Source organism: Orcinus orca, chromosome 9 (genome assembly GCF_937001465.1).
Source record: "Orcinus orca chromosome 9, mOrcOrc1.1, whole genome shotgun sequence".
In the NCBI taxonomy this organism is placed as follows: Eukaryota; Metazoa; Chordata; class Mammalia; order Artiodactyla; family Delphinidae; genus Orcinus; species Orcinus orca.
In genome coordinates, this window is record NC_064567.1 from 62,103,456 (window position 1) to 62,128,117 (window position 24,662).

Below are 24,662 nucleotides of genomic sequence, written 5' to 3' on the forward strand. Positions count from 1 at the left end.
AGGCAGGATTTCGTGTCCTTTAATTGATAGCATGCTATCAGAAAGCCTCTTAAACCAAGATTGGTCACAGTCCCAATTAAGGGTTGAGCCTTCCTAAAATACAGATTCAAGGCCTCACTAGTTTTTTACAATATGTTTATGCAAGAGCTTGTAGTTGTGGTGAGTTCTTTCTGGAACTTTTTGAGGTCACATCCACAAAACAGAATCAAAGAATTTATACAATTTGACATTGGTAAACACACTTTTTAAAAGTCATATGTAATCATAAGAAAATATTTTTGTTATCAAATATGTTTTTATATTGAAAAGTGGAAATCAAAAAAATCTTATCCAGTTATTATGATATAAAGGTAAAGCAAAAATTCATAAATAAATTGCTTGACTAATTTATTTATTTGTTCACTAATGCTCTCTGAGTCCTGCTATGCACCAGATGTTCTTCTAGACATAGGGGATACAGTGCTGGCTAAGATGAGCATGTTCTCTAGTCTGATGGAGTTTACATTGGCAGTAGGGGAGATAAGCAGTAAGCAACTATAAAACAAGTAAATAAAAAATAAACTGTCAGAGAGTATTAGGTGCTATGTGGAGATTAGTATGTTAGGGAATAATGGAGTGGCTGCCCTTTAGGTTAAGGAAGGTCTTTTGGAGGAGGCGACTTTCAAGCCAAGGTCTGAGTAACAAGAGGCACCAGACAAGCCACCACCTGGGGAGGCACCCTGTCCATCAGCAGGAATAGTATATACAAAGGCTCTGGGGCTGGAAACAGCCTGGCCCATTTCAGGTATTGGACGAAGGTCGCGGAGGCTGAAGTGGGCCTGGAGAAAAAGTATGATAGGATGGTAGGAGGAGCCTGCAAGGTCCTATTGGGGTTTGTAAGCTGGGATAAGGAGTTCAGATTTTGTTCTAAGTGCTATGGGTTATAACTGGAGGGAATTACATAAGGGAATAACAAGATCTGATAAACAGATTTAAAAGATACTCTGGCTACTGGGTGGAGAATTAACCAAAAAGGGGCAAGAGTGGAAGCCTGGAGACCATTGACAAGCTGCTGCACCCCCAGTGAGCGATGGTGGTGGCTTGCACTAGGGTGCTGGTGACAAGGATGGAGAGAAGTAGGCAGAATGGGGACAAGTCTTGCTTTGTGGGTATTTAACTTCAGAATACAGTCTAGATGAATGTAATCGTCAACGACTAGCATCAGAGCATAGTTTGTTTCTTATCAACGGAACAAGACTGCCTGGGTAAGAACTCAAGAGGAATTTACATGTGCCCTTGCTATACTCTTCTTTCATTCGTTTTCTTGGCCTCTTGTCTAGAATAGTGCTACTTAAACTTTCTCATATAATACTGTGGGGAAATTCCTTTCAATCTGCTCATAGTGTGAGAGTGGTTTGTGTTACCTCCCTGCATCTTTGTGTACACAGTGTGGTTAATAGATTTTCATGCTATTTAGAAAAGGGTGATGATAACTTATCAAGCCAAGTTGAAAGTAGGACAAGTATAGCAGAATGAGATGCTGTGGATAAGCTGATGTGGAGGATGAAATGCCCCATACTGAATGAATTTCATAAGAAATAAGGGTATGTAAACAAACACAAATTAGACGAAACACAGACTGCAAGTGTTGTGAAGGATACACTACGGAAGCTCCTTACTAGTAAGCTAAGGTTTCTGACAAGCCCAGTTCTGACATCTTGATTAAATATTTAGAAGGAGCTCTGAGGAAAAGAGAAAAAAGGAGGCAAGGAGGGGAAATTTTAGAGTGCAAATGGAGCTTAAGCAGAGTCCACGTAAGAAGAAGGGAAGAGATCCTTGCCTCATTCCCCTCAGAAAAACCCCCATACAAAACTCAAACAAACAAAGCCTGAACAAATCCCAGTCGATATTTTGGAAGTAAGAACATTGACTTAAGAATCAGGCAGGCCTGAATTTGAATCCACATTCCATATTATATGTGAATCCTTGAACAAGACACAGTCTCTGAGCCTCAGTTTCCTCATTTATAATATGGGGATGTAATACCATTTATAAAATGGAGATTCATAAAATCATAGTAACTCTGGAACAAATTTAATGAGCTAGCATCGTGTTTGAATCCAAGTTCCATCTTTTTATCTACAGGTCTTTGGCAAGAGACTTAACCCTTTTTTTTTTTTTAACATCTTTGTTGGAGTATAATTGCTTTACAGTGGTGTGTTAGTTTCTGCTTTATAGCAAAGTGAATCAGCTACACATATACATATGTTCCCATATCTCCTCCCTCTTGTGTCTCCCTCCCACCCTCCTTATCACACACCTGTAGGTGGTCACAAAGCACGAGACTTAACCCTTTAAAACTTTGGTTTCCTTAACTGTAAAACATGGCTAATATCTTCCTTACAGATTGTTGTCTAAAAGGTTATCATTACCATACATACTATAATTGTTGGAGTTTTTATTATTTAAAAGGTTGGTCTAAAGCAGGCAATCAATCAATATTATTTTCTTTCTGCTATTTTCTTTCCTTCAACCCTTGTATCACTTTACCATGCCTCCTCCATTACAGAAAAATCCTTTTCCCCCACAATGTTCAAATTTTAGTCTACAAGTTTGCATAAATAAATATATGCTTGCTTTAAACTTTTTCTCCTAAGAAATCCTATGTGATTTCTTCCTCTGTTTTTGGCATAATTATTAATAGTTTCCCTTTTTGCTCTCAAGTGTCCTGGTTTGAACAACAAATTATGTGGTCATTCCACTCATGGTTCTTGTTACTCATGTAATCATTCAATATGTAATTTAAAATACATATCTTTGGAAAACTTACTGCTCTGTGATGGAAGGTTCAAGTCAAGATTACATTTGTAAAAGTGATTTTCTGAAAAATGTAGTGTCTTGCTTACCAAATAGACAGTGAATCCACCAGCAAACCCTGATGGATGGGGGCGCTGATGATAACCTGTCATTCCTAGAACATTCTGGGGCAAACCAAATGCACTTCTATGGGTACATCCTCAAGCTGCATGTTATGAAAGTGCTTGTGATGTTGGAAAACATTCATGGCTTCACTCTCTCCCAAGCGCAGATGCAGAGTTGTCTTTGTGTTTCAGGTGCCATTACGTGCATGTGGGGAGAGGTTGAATTGTCTCTTGCCACCCATGTCATGTGTGCTTGTCAAAGAACCACAACTTCCTTTGGGAAAATGAGCTTTTTCTATGTCCCAACAGAAAATACAGCAGGGTTGTCCGGGAGCAACCACTGGGATGGCATTTTTCTGGCATGATGATTTCATTTCTCAGCCTGTCCATTTGGTGGAGGAAAAAGTTCTTTTAAACATTTAATCTGGACCTAGCCCTAGCACCATGTCAGATTGGAGAAAACATGAAACTTTGAATCCTGAATATTTCATTTCTGCTTAAACAGGTTATGATAACACTTACCTATTTTTTTCATAGAGTGATATTTGATTCATAATTCAATTGATTACTGTACGTTTTGGCAGGGAAGGAATAGAGGAATTCGTGTTATAATTAACAAAACCCAGGCATTGTAAACATTCATCTCACTCCCCTCCCTACACCAACTTATTCTCCCCACTATGTAACTAAAAATTCATATAAAGCAGTCACACAAAACAGCCTCTGCCTTAGGTAGCTTGCTAACTTCTTAGAGGTGTAGAAATGAAAAAAAGTTGAAGAAAATGAGAATTTGATTGAAAAAATAAGTGCTAAATTAAGTTAAAAAGTGAATACTTCAGGATAGGATTTGGGATTGTTTTGATTATTCAGTCCCTCTAGCAAAGAAAATCTCTGAATGCAATATTACTTTAAACCCCAATATTAGATGATTTAGACTTATAAAACCATTGGCTATAATTTTAGATGTCTGGCAGCAGTAGGGTATGAACTTTTATTAAAACATTTCCTTTAGAAAAAAAGCGTGAAATATTCATTGCTAATATTAAACCAAACTTCCTTTTATATTAAATCTGGAATTAGAATAGGATACTTTTAATTTTTGTAATGGTAGGTACATTATTCTGTAACAATAATAGCTATAGTTTAAGGGCTTTGTGGATGCTAGGTCTCTGATATATACTGTCTCATGTAATCTTACCAATCTTCTTAAGAGTTAGGTATTATTATGTTCATATTACAGATGAGGCTAGTAATTGGGTCAAAGTCACACAGTTAGTTATTGACAGAGACAGTTTTCAATGCCAGGTTTTGGTATTACCCACTGTTTTACAGAATGCAATTTGTTTACCAGGATGATCATTATTATATTTTCTTCCTAGATGTCATCATTACTTTAGTGGGAGTCATAAGTTACTGCTGACCTAACTGCTTGTCGAACACCTTTTCATCCCTTATTCAGCAGATTGTCATCATTAGACTTTATTGCACTGTTATTTCTATCACCCCTACCTCTTACTTTCCTGAAGGGTAGGTAGATATGAGACCGCTCTGGCTTTCCTTGTTAAGGAAATTTGTATGTCTCTTGGTCCTGGTCTTCCAGCTTGACCTCTAATACACTAAGCATTTGGTACCAGAGTTAACATTTTCTACCACTGACAGGAACTAGCGGCACTCATAGCTGTTCTATAAAGAAAAAACAACTCACAAATGTTATGATTCACAATATTAGAAATTACTCAACAAATAGGAAACTTTGCTTATCTATATGGTAATGTTTTTAATTAAACATGGGGCTTCCTAACCATTTGCCTTACTTAGTGCCTTGCTTCCTAATTTTTTAAATTAAGGAGTACATATGTACTCCTTAAAACTGAGAAGGGGCTTCCCTGGTGGCGCAGTGGTTGAGAGTCCGCCTGCCAATGCAGGGGATACGGGTTCGTGCCCCGGACCGGGAAAATCCCACATGCCGCAGAGCGGTTGGGCCCGTGAGCCACGGCCGCTGAGCCTGCGCGTCCGGAGCCTGTGCTCCGCAACGGGAGAGGCCACAACAGTGAGAGGCCCGCGTACCGCAAAAAAACAAACAAAACAAAACAAAAAACAAAAAAACTGAGAAGAATGACACCTTGTATTGGGAGATTTGGAGGCATAGTCTGAAGCAAGTGCTAAAATTATGAAGTTTCACAGAAATCTTGTTTTATATTAAAAACCCATATAAATATTATATTCTAATTCATTATGTATTTTAATCTTTTTATATAAATATATTGTTTAAATACTTGGAAGGTATTCCATATTTTCCTGGGGTTTGAACAAACTGACTCATGTTTTCTGGTGATGCACATACTCCAGTTTGAAAAGTGTGAAGTTAAAGAATTTTCTCCAGGAAAATCTTGTTAGAATACTGAGCCACTCCTTCATTTATTTATTCAGGAAATATTTTTTCAGTATTCATTCTGAGTAATGACTTCTCAGGCATTGGGTACTGACTTATAGTTAATTTCATCAAGATTCTTGCTTCCATGGGTCTTATATTCAAGGGATAGTCATTAATAAATAACTAAGTAAGCAGAAAAACAAAACAAAACCAAAAAAACCCCAACACTAATCAGTTCTATGATGAAAATAAAGGAAGGTATTGTGAAAGGGAGTAAGTGGGGATTTCTTCAGACATGGTAGATTGGGAAAGACCTTTCTGGGGATGTGACATTTAAACTGACACCTGAATGATAGGAAGAAGCCAGCCATACAAATATGTGTCACAGTAATTTCCAGGCATATAGTTGCAGGATACAGCAAAAGTCCTAGAGTGAGAATGAGTGTGACTTGTTCTTTTATCAGAAAAAAGCTGGTTATATAGAGAGTGAGTGGAAGGAAGGTGAATGATGAGGCAAGGGGACCAGATGTCAAAGCCTTTGTAGATTATTGTGACCAGAGTTTGGGTTCTATTCTAAGTATGAAAGATGTCAGTGGATCTCTTGAAATGGGGGGAATGACATGATCTGATTTTGCTGTGTGGAGAAAGGATTATAGAGGGTAAGAATGGAAGCAACGGTGACCAACTAGGCGGCCTGTAAAATAGTATGGGTGAGAGATGACTCAGACAGAAATAGTAGCAGTTGCTGTGATAAATTTGGGATATGTTTTAGAGATAAAGAGGAAAAGACTTATTCATTGATTAGGTGGACAAAGGCATTTGGATAAGGAGAAAATTGTCAAAGATTTTAGCCTGAGTCAACTGGATGTGCCATTTGGTAAGATAGGCAGGATGATGATTTGAGGAGCAAGTGAACCAATCTCCATTTTGGGAAATTCACCTTTCAGGTGAAGAAGTCAGGTAGGGTACAGGAGTGAGAGAAAAACTCAGCTGAGAGTGCTCCATAAAGAGAGAACTGCAAATATAAAATGCCAAGTATGGAATAATTTTGATGAGTTTTAGGACCATCAAGAGAGCCAGTCTATCTGGAGCATGAAGCAAGCGGGATACTGGTAAATGAGGTCACAGAGGTTGGCTACAGGCAGGATCATTCAGGACTTGAAGGTCATGCAAAAGAGTTTGGATTGTATTCTGTTACAGGAAATCACTGATGGGTTTAGCCCAAGTTACGAAGTCTGATAAACACTTTTTAAAGAATCACTCTCACTGTTATGTGATGAATTGATGGGGAAGAGGGTGGTGCAAGGAGCAAGAGTAGAAGAAGAGGGAAAAGGAAGTCATTAGAAGGTTATCGGAGGCAGGGATGTGAGGTATCTTGTAATGTGTGGGTGAGTTCTGCACAATCACACATTTTCCCACCCATGTTTTACGTGACCTATGAGCACCCTCCTGGAGAGTTATAGAGGTAAAAAATCTGTTTACAATTATATATTTTATATAAACACAAATCCTTTGTGCATAGTTTTAGTCTACACTAAATTTTCTAGAAATGCAAGTATTGTGTATATTGAAGGAAATACTGTACTTGTTCTCTACTGAACTGTGCTAATAGATGTTCACGTTTGGAAAATTCAAGTCATTGACGGCAGTGTCACCTATGGTATTTAAGTGGCCAATACCTCACATCTGTATCTACCTGCATTTGTAATTATCTTATTGATGGCTCTATGGATAAGTTCAAGCATCTGATACCAATGTGTCTTGTAGAGTAGTGGTATCCGTATATTTACATATTGAAATACATCTTACAGGACACTATACTGATTTTTTGAAAAATACGTTACAATATTGATGAGTTTTATTTCAGAGTGATTAAACTATTGTTATGTAAAGGGAGCCATGAATCTGATAAATTGAGAACCTCAGATCTAGGTAATAGTGGATAACCCAGGAAGCTTAAGTTTCTGCTGATGACTGATGTTAAACTAGATAGAATTAGACCTAATGGTCTCTTGGATTAATGTAATTTGCCCAAGAACACATAGCTAATTAGCCACAGATGCTGGTTTTGAACCCAGCTCAGAATGTCTCCAAAGCCCATCTTGATTATATCATACCCATCAGTGAAAAGATTTATTTTCAGAAGTTTGTTCATTGTAGTGTCCTGCTTAAATTCTTGGCCCAGTGAAAATACTTTAAAGCTGTGTCTCTGCTGGTAATAAGATAAAGGTGTTAATTCAGCTAATTTAGTGATTAAAATAATTAAATTTGGAGAGTAAGAACAGATATAGTAATTGTTTGGTCCATTATATTAAGAACAAATCCTGATTGTGGCTTTTCTTCACTTTTAGTTGTTGGGATACCTTGTAGAAAAGACTAGGTTTTATTATGGTTTCTAATTTAAACTTGAAAATATGTTTCTATTTGGTTTTTTTTTTGTTTTGCGGTATGCGGGCCTCTCCCTGTTGTGGCCTATCCCGTTGCGAAGCACAGGCTCCGGACGCGCAGGCTCAGCGGCCATGGCTCACGGGCCCAGCCGCTCCGCGGCATGTGGGATCTTCCCGGTCCAGGGCACGAACCCGTGTCCCCTGCATCGGCAGGCGGACTCTCAACCACTGCGCCATCAGGGAAGCCCTCTATTTGTTTTTGATTATCTTCCCCTTATCACAAATTTCTCCCATATTGGTTAGGTAAATGCTTAATGATTGTTACAAATAGAAAACACATATAGATTTTTACTCTAAGATTTTTTTTTAACATCTTTATTGGGGTATAATTGCTTTACAATGGTGTGTTAGTTTCTGCTTTATAACAAAGTGGATCAGTTATACATATACATATGTTCCCATATCTCTTTCCTCTTACATCTCCCTCCCTCCCACCCTCCCTATCCCACCCCTCCAGGTGGTCACAAAGCACTGAGCTGATATCCCTGTGCTATGCAGCTGCTTCCCACTAGCTATCTACCTTACGTTTGGTAGTGTATATATGTCCATGCCTCTCTCTCGCTTTGTCACAGCTTATCCTTCCCCCTCCCCATATCCTCAAGTCCATTCTGTAGTAGGTCTGTGTCTTTATTCCTGTCTTACCCCTAGGTTCTTCAGGACATTTTTTTTTTCTTAAATTCCATATATATGTGTTGGCATACGGTATTTGTCTTTCTCTTTCTGACTTACTTCACTCTGTATGACAGACTCTAGGTCTATCCACCTCATTACAAATAGCTCAATTTCATTTCTTTTTATGGCTGAGTAATATTCCATTGTATATATGTGCCACATCTTCTTTATCCATTCGTCCGATGATGGGCTCTTAGGTTGTTTCCATCTCCAGGCTATTGTAAATAGAGCTGCAATGAACATTTTGGTACATGACTCTTTTTGAATTTTGGTTTTCTCAGGGTATATGCCCAGTAGTGGGATTGCTGGGTCTCTTGGTAATTCTATTTGTAGTTTTTTAAGGAACCTCCATACTGTTCTCCATAGTGGCTGAACCAATTCACATTCCCACCAGCAGTGCAACAGTGTTCCCTTTTCTCCACACCCCCTCCAGCATTTATTGTTTCTAGATTTTTTTGATGATGGCCATTCTGACTGGTGTGAGATGATATCTCATTGTAGTTTTGATTTGCATTTCTCTAATGATTAATGATGTTGAGCATTCTTTCATGTGTTTGTTGGCAGTCTGTATATCTTCTTTGGAGAAATGTCTATTTAGGTCTTCTGCCCATTTTTGGATTGGGTTGTTTGTTTTTTTGTTATTGAGCTGCATGAGCTGCTTGTATATTTTGGAGATTGATCCTTTGTCAGTTGCTTCATTTGCAAATATTTTCTCTCATTCTGAGGGTTGTCTTTTGGTCTTGTTTATGGTTTCCTTTGCTGTGCAAAAGCTTTGAAGTTTCATTAGGTCCCATTTGTTTATTTTTGTTTTTATTTCCATTTCTCTAGGAGGTGGGTCAAAAAGGATCTTGCTGTGATTTATGTCATAGAGTGTTCTGCCTATGTTTTCCTCTAAGAGTTTGATAGTGTCTGGCCTTACATTTAGGTCTTTAATCCATTTTGAGCTTAATTTTGTGTATGGTGTTAGGGAGTGATCTAATTTCATACTTTTACATGTACCTGACTCTAAGATTTTAAAACTGATACTTGTTTAGTAGAAAAGCTGCTCAGTTTTTATCCCTGATTTTCCCTTTGTATATAGAAATTCACCTAATAAAATATTCATTTTAGTGTCAATGTTTTATCTTATGAAGTACCAACAATATTATTATCCTGTAGAAGAATAACTGAGAAGGAATTAACTAAGCAGTAACTGTCATGTAAAAAAGTAATTTTTAACAGTTATGAATATATTGAATATATTGTTGAGTATATCAACAATATTTTATTATTGTATCAACGGGGTTTTTGATAGGGTTTTGACAATGGGAAAAATAGAAGTTAAAAAACAAAATCTGTCTTCTTCTATTTGGGCCATTTTGCATTGGAAATTGACCTGGTATTAAAAAAATGATTTTTAACATTTCACCTTTATTATGAGGCAATGAATAGCTTGGATCCACAGCATCATAGGAGATTTCTTAATCTTCATGATGCACCTTGCTCTTCACAGTGATTTGTGTCTGGCTTTGTCTTATGGTTAGAAAGGGAAGATCCACTTACTTACTGTGTTGAAGATATAAAAGAAATTAATTATACTGCCTGTGGTTACTATCTGCACAGAATCAAATTACTTGGTTTAGGAAATATTTCATCTGTTAAAAATCCAATGTGGACCAGAGATACTGCGCCTCAACCAAATAAATGGTAAAACCTCAAGATAAATTTACTTTTCATTACTCTGCCTGTGAAAGACAGGGCAGCACATGTCCAAAAGCTCTCCAGTGAGGCGTCTGAGAAACTGTCATCCTTTCTTTACCAAAATGAATTGTAAACTGTTCCTATTTAGGATCCTGTATGAGTGGTTTGAATGTTACTTAACAAGCATAGGGCTGTGGAGTAGTGTTGCATACTGTCTAAGAAGATTTCTATGACTTCTATTTATCTTTTGCATCAGTATTTGACAGGTAACAAATGAAATTGCTTTTCTAAAGTTAAATCCAGCTTCATTTCTGTCTTTCACCCATAAAGGATGAAACATTATTTGCTTCTTAGACAGTTCCTGTACTCTATCGTCTTTCATTACTTTTATAAGTTCTGTCATAAATCCTTTAGTTCTTTAGCCATGGCTTCTAACTGCCTATTATAGAGATAAGTGTCTGGGTTTGATAATATAAAATCCTCAAATATTACCTTACCTTCAATTAAAAAGTACTTTAAAAACAGCATTAGGGTATGATATTGTCTTTCATTTCTCTGTTGTATTTGCCTTCTCATATAGTTTTGGTTCTTTATGACCATGAAGAACAGTGTTCGTAGAGCATTTTGGTCGCCTCTTTTCACTGAGGTCCAGCCCGGAGCACCTGCCTTCTGCACACCATCACCTGGATGTCCCACAACACCTTAAACTTAACTCGAATGCTGTTCCTTCCTCTGCTTGCTCTATTATAGAGGTTGGCAGATTATGGTCCTTGGGCCAAATCTATCTCACTGCCTGTTTTTGCATGGCCTTTCAGAAAGGTGAGAATAATTTTCACATCTTTAAAAGAAAATGAAAATATTTCATGATGTGAAAATTAGATGAAATTCAGATATCTATATCCATAAAATGTTTTATTGGAATACAGCCACACTTATTTGTTTACGTATTGCCTATGGCTGCCTTTGTGCTTCAGTAGCAGAAAGGAGTAGTTCTGTTGAAGACGGTCTGGCTCTCAAAGGCTTAAAATAACCTACGCTATCTGGCCCTTTACAGAAAAAGTTTGCTGACTTCTACTCTATTTGAATGGAAATTTCACCACTCTCTCAACTCTTAATCTCCCAATATCAAAACCTCTGAATTATCTTCCAGCCTTTCCTCTTATTCAGATGCATATCCTATTGATGTATATAAGGAATATCTCCAGACCAGACTCCTCTTCTTTATTCTATTTCTACAACTTTAGCATATAGGTCCTTACTGTGTGTTTCCCAGACAACTGCAATATTTCTTCTTAACCCCAGTTTCTCTCTAATAAAATTCAAATTCTGTTAGTATCAAAGCTATCGTGTGAAAATCAATAGATTAGGTCATTTCACTCCCCTATTAAAGGTGGCATTGGGACCCTGCTTCCCACAGAATTAAGTCCAAGCTCCTTATCATTGTAACAAATCCCTTCATTCATTGGCCCTGACTTTTTCTCCAGTTTCATCTCCGTTGGCTGCCTGTACCCTCCACTCCCACCCTTGCATCCTAAATTCCCACAACACAGTACTTCTTATTGTCCTCCTGATATGTTGCTGCCTTTCATGCCTCTCTGCCTTTGTAATGCAGCTGCCTTTTTCTTTACTGCCCTTTTACTACTTTCTAAATAGCAAACTTGAATTAAATTTTTGAGACTCAGCTTAAATGTCACATTTAAAAATCCTTTTTTAGAGCCTTCAGGTAAAGTTAATTGTTCTCCCACTTCCACTTCTTTTGTGGTGTCATCATCTGCATAGATATCAGAGCTCTTTCTCACTTTTGTATCCTAGAACCTAGAATTTCTTATAAAGAAGATAGTAAATATTTGCTGGCTGAATAAATAAGTGCTCATACTTTTAGAGAGATTCTTCAGTTTAATTTAGCAGATCTAAAATTATAAAATAATAACAATCAAGTCTGTTAATTCTATCTGGTCTGAAATGAAACTTTGAATCTTGTGAGTGGTTACCCAAAAGTCTCTGATAGGCATCTCCAATTGTTGTAGTTCTCCCTGTTTAATTTTGTGGTTTCTTAACTTGCAAAGTTATTGAATCAAGTGCATCAATTTATCTATTAACTATTTCCTTCCCAAATAACTATTTATGACCTCAATGTATCATGAAAAGAAAGTCTTTTCTATACCAAATTTGCTATTTATTTTAAGTTGGCCTACTATTTACTTATTTATTTTTACTATTTCTGTAAGCAATAGTTAAATTTTCAAATTCAGCTTTCAGGAGGAGCAGGTTATACATAAACAGTTTGTGTCTATGTTTCAATTAGTCAAACTGGCCGTTTGTTTGGAGAATTAACTAAGCTCCTCATATCCTATCTTTCTCCCCTGGTACTGTCTTTGGATTCACATTACTGTTTGTTAGCATCTTCATAGAAGGCTAGACATGGAACTTACCTATTTTGCATGTGCCCTGTAAAGACTGGTTAAATGGGAAAGAATATAAAACCATCTAAAAGAAGATTTTAAGATTATCTATAAGTTTCATTCATCTATATTTTCCTGGGTCCATTTAGTATGGATAATAATAATGAGACAAGCTTATGATTATATAGCACTCTATACTTATTCAGAGTGCTTTCACCTACATTATGCCTCCTGGAAGGAAAGCATTGGTGGTATTGTTACAGTGATTTTTTCAAGTAAAACTGATGCTCAGAAAGTTGAAATTACCTGCTAAAATTCTTACAGTTTGTTAGCAACGTGGCTGAGGCTAAAACCTAGTTCCTGAACCAATGTAATTTTTCTGTGATTTTGTTTTCTTCATATAAAATACATACTTATTATCAAGCTGTTGTCTCTTGGTTCTAAAGCTACCCTTCCATACTCTGATTTGTACCGGGGCTAGGACTTTGCAGAGTTCTGTTCTCTACCAGTTGGCTTCTTGTTGGGTTCTGCCAACATGGAGTACATGGGGGAGACTGGATATTAGGAGAGTAATATTCTGCTTGCTGTTCTTGTCAGCATATAGCTAGCAACAGAAGTTGAATAGAAGCTTCTTTCGGCCTTCCCGGAACCAATCACATTATATCTCCTCAGGACTACCAGCACCAGTAGGGCAGTGCCTCTGTTCAGCTCTCTGAGTCTCTAGTCCCTCCTATTACCTTCTAACTTCTGATAACCACAACCCATGCTCTCTATATCTCTAGCCTTAGAGGTGGTAGCTGCTTTTTATAATTATTTGTCCATGTTGCTTTAGTGTTCCCTTTGTGCTTTTGTAGTCCTTCAATACCTATGAAACCAGTCCCCCATGCTGTTGGCTCTCTTTGGAAATACTTGGTTTGGTTTTGGTTTTCCTGACAAAATGCTGCATGACAGACATTCCTTTCTCTGCCAGGATGGCAAACCTAAATTAGAATTATAGCCCTAGAAAAACTGCAGATCAGTGCCACTATCAAAAACTTGAAATGTGCAGGGGTAGTGATTTCCATTATACCCTCATTGAATTCACTTGGTTGCACTTTGAAGAAGATGGATGTATCTTAGAGAATTACTGTGGATTATCTTAAATATAACCAGGCAGTGATTCCAATTGCAGCTGCAGTTCCAGATGTGGTTTCTTTACTGAAGCAAATCAACACGGCTCCTTGGACCTGGTGCAAAACTATTAATCTGGAAAATGCTTTTGTCTCTGTAACAATTTGCAAAGATCACCAGCAGTGTGCTTATTTACTTTTACCTAACAAGATCAACAGTCCTTCTTCACAGTACTGTCTTAGGGTTGTGTTGACACACCTTCTCTCTGCCTTAATTTAGTCCTCAAAGATTATGGTGGCACAAAGCTTGGTTGGCTAATTTGGATTTGGGAGACAGCACATATCACAACTGAGCATGCTGATCCATCATGTTTGTTGAGTAACTCAAAGCATAGCAAGAAAATGCTATCCATTATTGCATACTGTCCTTTGGCCACCAAGTCAATGACTATCACGTCATTGGCTACCACTATCACGTCAGTGGTTCTTAATACATATTCAGTGACTGAATGGAATATGCCCCTCTTTCTATTTTTTCTATTTTTTCCACTATATTGAATCATAATGCTGTTGAGGTTCGTAGGTCAATTTGAATAATGATAGTGAAGCAGTGTGACATGTGAGAGACTTAGTCAAAGGCCTGACTCTGGGATTTGTTAACTGTGTGACCATGAGAAAGTCAGTTAATCTCCCTGAGCCTCAGTTTCTTCTTTTCTAAGAGGAGGCTTCTTTTAACATTGTAATTCTACTGTTTCATGATTTACTCCAAACAATAAATAAATTGTATTATAGAAACAATTAACTTAAAAAATGTCCTTTCTTATTATTTTTATAGTTTAGAATAATTGCTTCAATATTGCAAATGAAAGATTTTTTCTTTTGAAGATGATCAATGGTTGAAACTTTGCTTGGATAGAAACTATAAATCTTTAAATAATTTAATATGCATTCGTATATATGAATATGCAAATTTTAAATTGAATTAATTTGAAACTGAAAATATTTATAACATGCTATTACAAAGATTCCTCACACATTTTGAATCACTATAGTGACAAACAACCGAATCAGTCTATCAAGAACTCTTAATTTTTTTCTTCACTCAGAAAAAATCATCACATATGTGGAACTTAACGCCTATTAGTTCATTCAGCTGATATGAAGTAAGATATGTTGTTCACCCTTTACTCACCTAGGTGTTTTAAATTTTGCCTTTGGGTCAAGGTAGATGTTAATGTGTACCGGGAATGCATGTTTTTATACTTTACTAATAAAATTATTTTATTTTTTTGCGGTACGCGGGCCTCTCGCTGCTGTGGCCTCTCCCGTTGCGGAGCACAGGCTCCGGACGCGCAGGCTCAGCGGCCATGGCTCATGGGCCCAGCCGCTCCGCGGCATGTGAGATCTTCCCCGACGGGAGCACGAACCCGTGTCCCCTGCATCGGCAGGCGGACTCTCAGCCACTGCGCCACCAGGGAAGCCCTAAGATTACTTTTATAGAAGTGATTACTAAATGATATTATAATATCAGGATCCCATGGACCAGCAGCCTTGGCCTTACCCAAAAGCTTATTAGAAATTCAGAGTCATAGGTTCCAACTGTAGATATTCTGAGTCAGAATTTGCCTTTTAATCAGATCCCGTGATGGTCCATATGCACGTTAAAGTGTGAGAAGCAGGACATCACCCAGTGGTGTCTTCTTTATGAGATTCCTCATAAAATTATTTTATCATAAAATAATAATAAAATTATTATTATGAATACACATAATCAAGGAATAAACCTGTGCATCTCCAAAACAAGAGATTTTTGTTATAGTTGTTTTTCAATCTTTTGAATGCTATGAACTTTGTGATTGATCCCATTTTCCTCTCTGCCTTGGCCACATCATATAGTCCATGTTACATCTGTTGAGCACTGCGTCATGGCCTCTTGCAAGTACCTTTCTTATCCGTTTGCTTGTTCATTTGTATGCCATGCACATTTTCCCTTTGCCTGGATACTTTCAATTAAAAAAAAATGTCATGTGGTTTATTGAGTGCTTCAAATCCTTTGTGGAATGAGGTAAAGTAAAAAGAAATAAAACCAACGTAAACAGCCTAAATATTTCCAGGATTTGTTATATGATTTAAGCATTGCAAACCTAGACACTTCCCTCTTCGCCACCTACCCTTCTGAGCATCATAATTAATGTTCAGTATGAAGATCCTGAGATACTCTGGGGGGTACAGTTATCAGAGAAGTATTAATTATACTCAGCACACTATACTGTATTTACTGAGCCAGAAACATGGATTAATGTGTTTTATAAAGATTTTAAACAAGAGTGGAAAACCCAAAAGATTTCTGACTAAATGAGAACATTCACTTCAATTAAAACATCCCATTTTGTGAGCACACTGGTGAATATCAGGCTTTTTATAGACAAATTATTTTTCTATTTTTTTAACTGGATTCAATCATTATCTAGGAATTTAGAAATCATTTACATCAAACATGTACTGATAAAACAAGTAGCAGGTAAATTCTGAGATAATGTCAGGCTATATATTTTTACCAGCAGGCAGCCAAACAGTTGAACTTACTGCCTCAGGAAGCCGCTGAACTGACTATTGTGGCTGAATAATTTTATGACCAGTATTAAGGGTCACACGTTATATATGCTAAGAGAGGGGTAATCAAATATTATGCTTTGGGGCATAAATTAATCACTGTAGGGGTTAAAAAAGAATCTTCTTTGCCCTATGAAGAGAATTGAATAATTAGGCTGTATTGATGTTTTTAGAGCCTTCTTAAGTATCAGCATTGGTTTTAAGAACAATTCTGGGACTTTGTAGGGTGGGTGTTTGAGCTCTTGATTAGAAGAGGAGGGTGCTGCCAGTTGAGCAGTTCATTCTGGCAGGCAGACAGGTTGGGCAGCTTCCTGATGCCACACTGTTCAACTTGATTTTCATTAAAAGCTCAAAGTTCCTGCTGTTAAAATGTCTCCAGGCAGCTGGGGCAAATGAGCCTCCTTGCCTACCTGGGAATCTTGAGGTGGATTTTTATCTGTTAATCAAGCCTCCTTGTAAGGTGGTGGTGGGAGGGTAGAGTGGTTTACTAATGTGGGAGGTTCATTCTCTCTCTTCTACAAGTCACATTTTACATTTTAAAAAGGCACATTTCTCTAACATTGGGGAATTAAACGTTGTTTTTGTTTTTTTTGTTGTTTTTTTCAGTAAAACAGGCTCAAGGGGAAACTTGTTAATCAAATGGCATTAGAGGTCAAGTGTGATCAACTGCCAAACAAATAAATCTTTGCAGGTTTGCCTACGTGGTTACTGAACGAAGCATGTCAAACATGGTTTGTGATAATGCAAGGATACTGTATTCCATGGGAAATAAATTTTATTTCCTGTATCCTGCTGCTACCCACCCCCCCATATTCAGCAGTTTTAAATTTAGATAAAGCAAAATAACTTTCAAGTCATATCCCAGGAGTGTTTCTAGTAAAAGGAAATCTGAAGAATGAATCATTTCCAAATAATGACTGCATATGAGCGACCTTGATACTCAATACTCCTAGAGATGAAAACCAAAACTTTATTGACATACCTATTTATTGACTCCACTAGCCTTGCAGATGTTTGCATATTTGGTTTGCTTTGCCCTTCTCTGTTTCCACTTTGAAACCAGTCAAATATTATTGTACGGCTAGTCCAGCAGTGGGTTAAATGTATTTACTTATAATGCAAAATGTTATGATTTTCCGTCAAAGGATTTACTGTATTTTTCCTATGAGCCTGACACTGAGGCAGGCATGGAAGTTGAAATGAAGGCAGCAACTTTTCCCTTTAGATGCTATAATCTGATTGGGGTCATAGGACAGACCACTACATACGGTTAAGTCATGTTATTATTATTATTATCATTACTGGCCACACCGCGTGGCTTGCAGTATCTTAGTTCCCTGACCAGGGATCGAACCCATGCCCCCTGCAGTGAAAGTGTGGAGTCCTAACCACTGGACTGCCAGAGAATTCCCAGTTAAGTCATATTATTGTCAGGTTAAGTGTCAATGAGGTCTATGTATGTTCAGGAGAAGAGATATCAGCATGGTCTGGCATGATTCAAGACAGGGAGCAAGACTGCCTCTGGGCCTGAAGAGTATGTATATTTCGTAGGGGTGTAGGAAAAGGGGTACTGTGTATGGGCATGAGAGTGTGCATGGACGTGTGTACATGTGTAGGGACATGCACGTAGTGGGGGATGCAGATTGCTGCAGAATGAACAAAGACTTAAATTCAAGAAGGAGCAAAGAATGAACTGGGAAGGACCGGGATATGTTTTGATGATAATAGGGAACACGCTTAGGTAGATAGAGAGGAGTCTGATCCTTGAAGAACTTGAATGCCAGGCTAAATAATATCTTACAGAGATTAGGAAACCATTGACTTTTCTGAGTAGATAATTGGCATGTTGAAAGCATATTTTGGGAAGAATAATATGGTTACAGTATAGAAAGTGAATTTGAGCAGACAGGGGCTGGGGTCAGGGATACTGGTTTGAGTGAATTCCAGTCCTGAGACAGTTGTTTATATTATTTGCCATTCATTTTCTGGTTTCACAACCAGAAAGTCTACTTGATCATATTTTTGTTGTTGTTTATTTTCTTTTCTTTTTCTGAAAGCTCAGTGTTGTCCTTTGCCAAAAGAGAGATGAGAGGTCAGGTTTGATTTACTGAATGTGTGCTAATGTGACCACAGCACTGGTATTGCCTATTAGGTACTAGATTCAACTATCTTTACGTTTAGGTTGACAGTGAACACAATTAAGTATGCATCCCTAAATCGATGTTGAATTCAGTATGCTTAATTTCAGGATCCATTCCCTCTGTCTCTTCTTTTTTTTTCAGCAAAATATCCAACATTTTTACAAGGCTTGTTTTCCTGAAATAAGCATATATTAAATATCTCATCTAGGTAATAAATCTTTGTGTCAGCAGCTATCATAATCTCACCAGATTTCATATTGTTACATTTTCATGACATTCTAAGGTAGCAAAGTAAATCAACTGCTCAGACAAACGAGCAGTTCAAACTCCTTCGAAAAGTCTGTCAATATTGGTAGAGTGCCCACTGAATAAGAATTCTTCCCTCTGTGCCTTGGGAAGATACAAAGTGTTAAATGAGCAGTCTGCCCTTGGTAAGACTGCAACAGAATGAGGGAAGAAGGAAAAGCACAAATTAAAAATTAAACTAAAACCTAAAAAGACCCCTAAAATAGGAATAGCTTGGATCAAATAATTACTCTGTACCAGACACACAAACATCTCACGTCACAAACATCTAACTTACTTCTTGTATCAGCCCTGTGGATTATAGTATTAGCATTCCTAATTTTGCAGATGAGGAATCTAAGGCCCAGAATGGTTAGCTATCTTGTTCATGGTCACACAATGGCAGAGCCAGAATTTAAACTTGTGGCTCTGTAACTTTTGAGCCAGTTTTCTTTTCAGGCTGCTGTAATTAGTTATAAGAAGGCAAAAAATGCCAAAGTTATTGTCTTTTAATTCCAAGTAGAGTGATTGGGGAAGGCTATATAGAGTCATAATTTGAAGTCATGAAAAAGAAAGTAACACAGATTAGGAAAGAGTCTTCCGGAGAACATTCCAGATCGGGAAAATGGTAGACTTGTAATCAGAATACAACAGGCTACAAGTGTGGGGCAGTATACAGGAATAGTGAGCTGAGGTGACTGATGGAGGAAGATGTGTCCCCAAATTAAATGCATTACTAGGACTTGAAATCCTGCTTATAATATTTAGTGCTGGGCAAGTATAATGTGATTGGCATATGCATATTGAGGTGATGGTGAATTGTGGTGTTGAGCGCTGATGTGGGTTTATGCGGTGAAGACAACAAAGGGGGAAAGCAGACAGCGAGACAGACTGGGCCTCTCTAGATGTTAACCTCAAATCATTCTCTAACACTTTCCTCACAGTAGTAAAGTAGTGTGAGTGTCGGGTGACTTCAGCCTCCTCTTTTCCATATCACACACCCCCAAACGTCAGGAAGCCCTCTTATGTCATTTCCCCTTCAAGGCAGCTCTGAATATAACATTAATCTATAATTCTCTGTGTAAAAGTACCAGGGAAGGGAATTGAGCTAATATAATTTTTCCAAACCCTAAGCTGTGGGATTAGGATTAATGGATTTAAAAAAACAAAAAACAAAAACCAAAGGACCAACATTGTTTCATAATCTCATGAAAGGGTTAGTTTAACAAAAATATTTACTTAGAAAATTTATAACTAAACATAATTAAGTAGAGTAGATTTTGATCCAGTTTATTTTATCAGATAGCAATAATTCAGAAGAATTATACCAATGCATTACAGAAGTGTAACTAGTAAAGAAAGTATATTTCTGTGCTTTCCATTGCCTTTTAGCCATTCTGAATTCCTTGGCCTTTGGAGGTAAATGAATACTGTTGAGATATACAGTTGACCCTTGAACAACATGGGTTTGAACTTTTCAGGTCCATGTATTTGCAGATTTTTTTCAGTAGTAGATATTATAGTACCACTCCATCTGTGGTTGGCTGAAACCACGGATGTGGAGGAACTGCAAATATGGAGGGCCTAGTACAAGGTCTATGGGGATTTTTTGGGTTTTTTTGGCCACAGCACACGGTATGTGGGATCTTAGTTCCCCAACCAGGGATCGAACCCGCACCCCCTGCAGTGGAAGCATGGAGTCTTAACCACCCATGGAGTCTTAACCACCAAACCACCAGGGAAGTCCCTCTGTGGGGATTTTTGACTACACTGAGGATCTGCCCCTAACCCTCATGGTATTCAAGGATAACCTGTATTTGTGTTGTAGGCTGATGAATGGTGAACTGTGACTGATGAAGAAAAGAGGATGGATATTCAGCTAGTAGGCACCAGTGTTAAACTATTTAAATACTTATGTATTAATTGGTAAATAGCCACTGTCCTGAGCCATTAGAGTGTCCCCCATACTTCTCTCTGCTATTCTGGGCACTCTGGCCACTCTAGCCTCTGGCCCTTCCCCCCAAGACAATTCCTTCCCCTCCCTAAAGTCCAGCACCTGAAGAGTTGACTAGCACAGAAGGAAGGCTCCGGGACAGTCAGGTGCCCCAGCACTCATCCTGGTGCTGATACAGTTGTTAACGATTTAACATGCCAAGGTAATTGGTTGAACGTGCTAGGAAAGGTAGCCATTTCTTCTCTTACTCAAGTTTTCTTATTCTTACATCTTTCTCCCTATGTTTCTCCTCCATTCATAGGCTCCCAAGGGAGCATAAAAGTACGACTTTGGAAATGATACATCCTTTCTCTTGAATTAAGGATGCCTCCAGGTATACTCATTTCCTATCTTCTTGCCTTATTTTATGCTACCACTTGTGAATACGATTGAATAATGGCAAACATTTTGCTTTTTACAACATTTATGTCTAGTTTTAAATGGATTTGAGAATAATGGATTCTAGATTTCCCTAATAAATGTTAAACTATAAAATTAAAAAACTGGATCATGTGTGTATGTATATGTGTGTGTGTACAGACACAAAAAAACCCCATATTGATGTGTGTGTGTACTTACACACACACACATATAAACATATTCAGGGTTTATTTAAAAAGTCATAACTTGTAATACTTAATAATATATTAATGTATTCCTGGCACGGTATTTCTTTAGGTGCTTATAACATTTCTTATAATGCGACAGTGTTATTCCTTTGCATTTCTTCTTGAAGCGCATTTGCCCTCTCTCAAAACAGAGTATTTATGTAGTCATATTCAATGTGAAAAGGGGATCTTTCTTTGCACATATTATATGTAAAGCAGGCATGAACTCAGCTTTTGATTAAAACGTAGTTGTGTGACCTTCTAGCTCAGCTTTAATTGCATTTAAAATTCCTTTCTGCACCTGTACTGAAGATTGCAAGCCAATATTAATAAAGTAGGCTTAGAGCAGTGCAGCACCTAAGCAATAGGTTCTTGACAAAAGTTATTTACCTAACTAGAGTTTCATTTCAAAGTTAACATGTTTCTGTGCTACTTGAATAAAGCACTCATCTGAAAACTCTGTTAGACACTTTAACCCAATTTAATTTATTCCCTGAAAGTTTAATCCCCTGCTGACAAGAGTAGTTACAAATTTTCCAGAGTCACAATCCACTGAAGTGAAAAATGTTTAATGACATCATAGGTACTGAGCTTCAAGAGTTTAGTTAAAAATCTTCAAAATGTAAAACAGGGGGCAAGAGTTAATAGGATATTTTATATAGTTATATTTCAATCCTATTACAAATCTTTCTAAAGTCCCTTACATCTCTACCATTAAAGCTATGCAAAATGAGTTACTTAGACATCTCCAGGGAGCAGGGAAGGAAAAAAAAGACACAAATTTTAAACCATAAAAGCAAATCTCTTCTGAGCTTTGACATTTAAGTGGCCCATTCAGTCATTTTACATTTTATAAAACCCTCTTTGTAATCACAGTGACCAAACAAAGCAAGTATTAGGTGCCAACCATCTACAGTATTCTGTGCAACTATACAAGAAAGCAGCCCAAAAGTGCACAACATGGAATGCTTTGGCACCCATATAACAAACCCCGACTTGGTTTTATACAGTTAAATTATGCAATAGAAGTCTATTTATCGGTTATTAAAATATTTTTGGTCTGACTGCCAGAGAGTGAGGATAAAAACAGGGGAGGAGAGAAAGTAAATCTGAATTGACTTTGTTTTTGGCACAGTAGAAAGCAGTTGGGTTCTCTTTATAGTTTCCTAAAAATCTAATTATTCATTTGGCAGTTGTACCTCTATAGCGCAACTGGATAGTTATTTTAAAATATGCAAAACACAGATTTCAGATTTAATAGGAGATAATGACCGCTTTATAGCCTGTCAGGTCATGGCCTATTTGGCCTAGTTACAGAGATATTGCTTCATGGTTCAGTGCTTGAGAGCTGATGATGGCTCCAGGAAAACAAAGGTGTCGTTGACATAATAGAAAGTAAGGGTTTCTCTGGAACTCTAATGGGATGCTCTGTAAAGAATACATCAAAAATGTCATGGAGGGCTTCCCTGGTGGCGCAGTGGTTGAGAGTCTGCCTGCCGATGCAGGGGACATGGGTTCGTGCCCCGGTCCGGGAAGATCCCACATGCCGCGGACGCGGCTGGGCCCGTGAGCCATGGCCACTGAGCCTGCGCGTCCGGAGCCTGTGCTCCGCAAAGGGAGAGGCTACAACAGTGAGAAGCCCGCGTATCGGGGAAAAAAAAAAGAAAATGTCATGGATTAGATAGTACAACTCTGATGGGGGCATTGGGTGGTATTTCTCTATACTGTATCATTAAAAAGAAAGAAAGGAAGGAAGACAAAGAAACAAAGAAAAGAGAAAGGAAGGAAGGGAGGAAGGAAGGAAGGAAGGAAAAGAAAATTTTAAAAATCTACAGTTTAAATCAAGTTTCTTTGTAAAGTCATAATTTCACATTCTAAAACTAGGATCATTAGTGAAAATCATATTGCGCTTGGAGTATTACCACTTCAAGGGAATAACAGTGCACTGGTTGCCAGAATGACTTGGGATGTCACCATTTAGGCAATTCCCATGGACAAGGGCATCTGCCTTAAGAGCTGGGATGAGAGCCTATGGCCTGGCTCCAGAGCCCCTGCTTTTACCACTACTCCAAGATACCTAAAATGTACAGTTTTTTTCTACATGACGTTAAATTATGGAAATTAGACTCTTCTATACAAAATAACCACACGGATCAATGTAACTATCTGGATGAGTTTAAAAAACACCAAATCAGAGCAAGTATTATTAACAACTACCATTTATTGAGAAGAAATATTCACATACATTGTTTCTAATTCTCAAAATAATGCTGGGGCAAGGTATTCATATCAATTATAATGAGAAAATTGAGGTTTAAGAGATTATTGCTTTGAAATTAACTGAGTGTCTGTATACCTGAGTACCTGGTGGGTAATGAACAGTGATATGCTAGTCAGCTCTTTTGGAAGAATGATGATTCAAGTAATACTTGAAGTTCTACATACAGGGTTGAAGCATAAGGATACCTCTACTTGGTCAAGGTCAATTGGCTCATGCCCATTCAAGGAACTGAATGACCATGTATACTCTTGTTAAATAGCAGTACATTGTGGTAACAGCAGAGCAATCTGGGGTTTTTGACACAGAATCTGAATGTTGCTTCTTGGATGTGTGATTCGAAGGAAGTCTCTTTGCCAGAGACTTAGGGTCTTAGTTTCCTGCAACCTATCATTGGATTATTGGTATCAACATCCCAGGGAGGTTGTCAGAGTTCAATCTACTCATATAACATACTAGTTTTTGATTGGAAAGTAAATACTATGCAAATATTACTTTAAAAATCCTTCTGACTTAAAAGAATGTCAGCCTCAGATTGATTAGTTAATCCAGGAAACAGGTTTTTTTTTTTAAACTTTAGCTTCATTTAAACAAAATGTGAAATGAAAGAGCCATAAAATGACAAAATTAAATGAGTTTATTATCAAAAATAGTAAAACAATTATACGTAATGCAAATTAATTATCTGTAAAATTATATTAAATAGTCCAAATGACTTGCAAGGCTATGATTTAGCATAGTACAATAATATTATTCTCTCTACAACTACTCAAAGCATTGCTTCCTTCACTGTCAAATCCAGGAACACTCTTTTCCCATTATCGTCTTTGTCAGTCGAAAGCTCTAGAACTTTATTATAAAGTGATTTGCAGCACACAAACCCGAACTGAGGAACATTTCACAAATTAAGTAGCCTATAATGTTTACATTTTACAAAAATGTAAAGGACAAGTAACAGAAAGAAAGGCTACTGAATGGCCATAAGAACTAAATGCAATGCATGACAGTGGATTGGACCAGAAAAATTAGTAAGTGTAAAGGGTATTGTTGGGACAATTTGATATTGACTATAGATTAAATTATAGTAAAGTATCAAGGTTAATTTTTTTTGATAGCTGTATTATGTGTATATAAGAAAATGTAATATTTCTCAGGAATTA

The 24,662-nt window shown here is 37.5% G+C and overlaps 1 protein-coding gene across 1 annotated transcript in view; it reads left to right on the forward strand.

Moving 5' to 3' along the window:
- Window positions 1-24,662, forward strand: part of NXPH1 (neurexophilin 1) — a 300,744-nt gene that overhangs the window by 254,208 nt on the left and 21,874 nt on the right. The window lies entirely within an intron of this gene.